The sequence below is a fragment of the Frankliniella occidentalis genome, unplaced genomic scaffold (genome assembly GCF_000697945.3).
Source record: "Frankliniella occidentalis isolate FOCC.00 unplaced genomic scaffold, Focc_3.1 Scaffold20, whole genome shotgun sequence".
NCBI classification, from domain to species: Eukaryota; Metazoa; Arthropoda; class Insecta; order Thysanoptera; family Thripidae; genus Frankliniella; species Frankliniella occidentalis.
The window spans coordinates 2326559-2331406 of record NW_026267150.1 but is presented as its reverse complement, the minus strand read 5'-3'; the positions used below and the strand labels follow the sequence as shown (position 1 = coordinate 2331406).

At 58.9% G+C, this 4848-nt stretch overlaps 1 protein-coding gene across 3 annotated transcripts in view; it reads left to right on the top strand.

Annotated features, from left to right (window-relative positions):
- The first annotated feature begins 3192 nt into the window (after positions 1 to 3192).
- The window catches only part of LOC127748930 (uncharacterized), a 119896-nt gene continuing 118240 nt past the window's right edge, over positions 3193 to 4848 (top strand). For all 3 annotated transcript variants that reach the window (XM_052264656.1, XM_052264655.1, XM_052264654.1), the window contains exon 1: positions 3193 to 3273. The gene's annotated coding sequence lies outside the window, so the exon portion shown is untranslated. The remainder of the gene's footprint in view (positions 3274 to 4848) is intronic.

Sequence of the window (4848 nt, the reverse complement as noted above, 5' to 3'; positions counted from 1 at the left end):
CCCCGCCCCGCCACGCCCCACCACTTCCGAGTCCGTAGGGCTCAATCAAGTCTCACGCCTGCCGCCACACCAAGGTCCTCGACAAAGTGCCAGCCCCCCCCCCCTCTCTCTCTCTTGTTACATATTAAACACATTAAATTTAGACTTGTTTTCATTTAAACTTGTGTGTGGGTTATCACGTGTGACCTTGATTCGACTGAACTCAGCACGGTGATCTCGTCGTTGATCCAAAGCCCCTGGGTCATTTCCCATTCCTCCCTCCCATCCTGCGATTGCGTCCCGAAGCGCCCGCGGATCGGTGGGTAGGCAACCCGCTCGGCACAGCTGCTCGCAGCGTGGAGGGTTTGCCTACTCTCCGGGCGCTCGTCGAGCTGAGAGCCAGCCGTGGAGGCGGGTCGGGTGGTGAAGTAGAGGGCGGGGGCAGGGGCGGTAAAGGGGCCACTCCGGTGCGCCTCCATCGCACAACACCGCACTTAGCGCTGCGCCGCTGCCGCCGCCCCACAGCCCCTTCGCCCCCGAGACAGTCCTCTTTGTGACCGGCGCTGCCTACCCCACCCGAGCCTTCCATCAGCCATTCTTTGGCACCTCTCTGCCCTCTTTAGCCCAGTTCCGATCCCCCTTCCTTCCTCCCCCCCCCTGCCCTTTTCCCGGCGTCCTCTCATCTCAACTTTCCTTTGGTTTGGCAGGTCCCATGGCTTAGAGAGCGAGCCTAGCTCCTGGGGATCGATGGCTCTCTCGCTTTCTGTCTCTCTCTCCCCGCCCAAGACATTTCTACGGCTCTCTGCAATTCACTCCGCCAGGACTTTTCCCCACTCCATGTTCCTGCTTGGATCCTGCCGGCCAGTGCAATACAGCGAGTCCCTTCCCGAGACCCTCCAGTGCAGTGAGCAGGGAGGTTGGTGGTCCGTCGCAGGCACGACCCTTCCCCCCCACCCCCCTTTGCTCTCTGCCAGATCTGTTGCTTATGGCTACCGCCCACCCGGAATCTGTTGCTGTCGACAGATATTTGACATTTCTATTCGCCCGTGTATCGCAGCCTGTCCCCGCAGCTCCGCGTTCTGACAGATTTACCATAGGCCAATCCGTTCGCCAAGATTGGCTTGGGGGAAAAAGCATACACACACACGTTCAGCCCAGACCCAAAACGTCCTCCTCTCCCACGCTCTTGCTCTCTCCCTCTTCCTCTCTATCTCTCTCTTTCTTTTTCTCGTTTCCCATCTGTACGAGAAAATATGGGACACAAAACTGACGCGAATTAAAGGCAAAGGAATCCCGATTCTGTTTGCTATTTCGATTTTCTCTCCCCGCCCTCCCCTTTCTCGCTCTGTTTCGCCCCCCCATCTCTCGGCTCTCGGCATGGATTGAGGGTAGAATGCTTGGGGCCCGTGGGCCTCCATTCAGTGGTCATGGGTGGCTCCCAATAGCTCGGTGGGGGTTAGAGAGGGGGGAGTGGCCGATCGCTCCCACCCTCTCTCCCACCCGTACTAGCTTCTCCCCGAACGAACAACGGACGTAATTTTTCCCCTCGACATGACGATTGTTCCCTCGTGGTTTGGACCCCGGCGGCCCCATCAGAGCGTTCGGTTAGAGCGAGCGGCCGACCCGGCCCCGGTGTAGCCGCTGCCAGACATGGGCGAAACTTGGAACTCAAAACGCTTCCGGCAACGCGCGCCCACCTATATTTTAATCAAAAATGTCGCCTAGAAGATGCTGCCGCATATTTCTCGCTTTAATCGGACGCGCCGCTGGCGCAGCGACACCGGGTCCAAACCACGCGTGAACAACCGTCATGTCATGGGGAAAAATTACGCCCGTTTTTCGTGCGGGGAGAAGCAGCGGGGTTGGATGGATGGTTGTTTATTTTATTTTGACAGCTCAGTTATGTAAACATATTGTATTTGATGCGAACTCGTTGACTTGGAAAAAGATGAGAGCGTGTGTCTGCCCCCAAGCCCGACCATTTAGCTCCGCTGGTGTGCAGAACTTTGATCAGGAGCTCCCCCATGCTCTCCACGAGCACGGCGGCAGCGCGCTAGAGATCGCTGGGAAAGGCTCTCCTTTCTCTGGAGTCGCCGCGCCGGCAGCGCTGCGGGCACCCGCATGCAGCGCTCAGCCGCTGTAATGGCTCAGGCTGTAGGGTAGGGCGTGGCGGAGCGGGGCGTGGCGGGGCGCGGTCGGGGCGAGAGGCAGTCGATTAATCGTGCTTTGGACCATTTCTGCCCCTCCCCTTCTTTTCCCCCGCCCGTATATATACCGATCCAGTTCTTGAGATCGGGACGGGAACGCTTGCAATGATGATGGACGATGAGAGTCGTGACCGAAATTGTCGCGCCCACGCCCAGCAAGTCGTCGTTTTGTAACGTTTGTCACGTTGTAATACACACGCACCGACATCATGCGACGCTGTTTGGTACCGCCTGCCATCGGCTTTGGCTTTACTGAAATCGCCCTCTCCAAGGACGATGAACCGAACCTGCCAACTGGTTTGTGTGCGTCCACTTCTAAACTCAGTGGTCGCTTAGCTTGCCAAAAACTTTGGCACTCCTCCTTTTCGATTGGCAAACTTTGTTCGTCCTTTGGCCGTTATTGGCCAACACTTGATATCAATTTTAAAAGCAGACCTGGCTGCTATGCAAAGGCTAAATCTTGGCTAACAAAGAGGCCAACGATTGGCGACCACGCCTCGTAAAAAAGTTTTTTGAATTTCTTTGACCCGGTCTTGGAGCTTGGAGAACGCCATTGGCAAGGCCGGGTCTTACAATTCAAGGAACGTTTTATTTTATTATTTTCTACGGTGTGTCGTTACGAGTGTCCAGGTGTCAACATAGGTGCTCGCGCGTTGTGGCGGCCACTCTCCCGGGAAGACGCCCCCCGCTCCGCGCGTTTGTTTCAGGAGTGAATATGAACCCGGCCAAGCGGCGAATTTAATCAACGCGCGCCGCCTGCGAAGGTCACCCCCGGCTCGGGCCAGCCCACGTCACGCTCCGCCACGCTCCGCCACGCTCCGCCACGCTCCGCCACGCTCCGCCACGCTCCGCCACGCCACGCTACGCTACGCCCCATCGCGCTCCGCATCCATCCGCCCGTAGAGAGAACCCTAACCCCAACGACCCAAACGTTGTTATTATTACTCAACGGAATTTTATTTTTAGACAAGTTTAATAACCCTTCTTTTTTTTTTTTGCCGTTCCACAGGTGTGCTGGAGCTGGATGTTTGAGTGCCCGCCGCGCCGGATGATCTGCTCCTCGGGGCTCTGCTGAAGGAGACAGCAGGTGAGTCGCGCGAAGGGGTCTCTGCTTGCCCTCCACCGCCACTCCCACCCCCCAACACCGCCACTCGCGGCGCAGCGAGCGCACATCTAATATCCGCTCCCCGGGCTTCGCCTTGGCTTTTAAAAAAATAACCCTCCTACCCTCCGCCGAGACGAGGCAGGAGGCGCTGCGAGGAGAGAACAGGAGGGGGGGGGGGGGTCTTAAAAAGAGGAGGGCGCAGGTGGAGGTGGTGGTGGTGGGCGCGCCTGACAGGTTCGTTCACTAGCCCACACTGCCCCCCCTCCTCCCCCCTTCTCGGAGCCTCTTATATACGCTCCCTCCCAAAATATCCATGTTTGTGTTGGCGAGTTTGGAGACCACGTGAACGATTCCCCTCCCCCGCGCCATTTTTTTGCCTCCCATCCAAACAAACCCCCTCCTTTGCCGTTCCATCCGCAGCCGCCATGTTCATCGGAGCAGCCCGTCCCGCCCCGTCCATATCGGACAAGCTAATCCCGTTAACAGCGGGGCCCCCTTTTGTCCGTGCGTGACTGCCTCCCCTCCGTCTCCGCGCCCTTGCTGCTGCTCCGCGGACCCTCTGCGCGAGATGCTGTGCAGCCAGATGGGCCCTTCTCTTCTCTCTCTTTTCTTCTCCTTCGCGCTTTCGTATTTGTCCCCGAGATGTTCCCGGGCAAAGGATTCAATACAATCTTTGGGGACGACGCCGACGACGGCGACCGCGGCGCGCTGCGGCACGGCGTGGCCTTCAGCCAGGCGCGGCCAGAGAGAAAGGAGAGCCCGCTTTGCTGGTCCTGCCCCTGGTCCTGGTCCAGGCTGGACGTGCCCCGCCCGGTCGAGCTGCTCTGGGATTCTTGGTAGTGCGGTCGCACAATCGGCTCCGCGGCAACGGTGTACACCGAGTCCACGGCGCGTCGCACTTCCAGGAGGGACGTCGGTAGAGCTCAACGGGTGTTTCGACTTCCGGTCCACCAAATCTCGTGTGTCTGTGTTGTGTTGTGTTTGTTTTTTGGTGGACAAAACACCAACTCTTTGGGGACAGTATCCGAGATCGGGAACGCGGAAGTTGAAAAACTCGGGAGCTCTCTTTCCAATTCCCGTCCAGGAAACGCCTCTCGCCCTATCTCCTTCTCTCCCTTTTGGCCGTGACCCGTGTGCTGTGCTGTGCTGCTGAGGGTAGTACTGCGGACCGGGGCGGGTAGCCGCACCGCCCGGCACCACCCCTCCCGGGAGCCCCGGGGCCGCTGCCCCTCGCAGACACCCGCAGCTCTAGCTCACCCCGCCACGCCTCGCCACGCCCCGCCCGGCCCCGCCTCTGTTCTTGTGGTCAGAGTAGGCGGCGCCGGTGGTATGGCGCCCGGTATGTTGGGTCCAAACAGCATCGGGGCCCGTGAGTTGTTTTGCCACCAAAAGGGGCAGCTGCTTGGAATGGATTAAAAAAAAATAATGTTGTGTGCTACTGTTGGCTGTAGTTGCTGCGGTAGACGGGCAGCAAGTGAGGTGGACGATATCCCCCTCTGCTTCGGCTCCCGCCTGTCCTGCCCAGTGCCCCACCCCGCCCGCCCTGGTGCGTCCCCG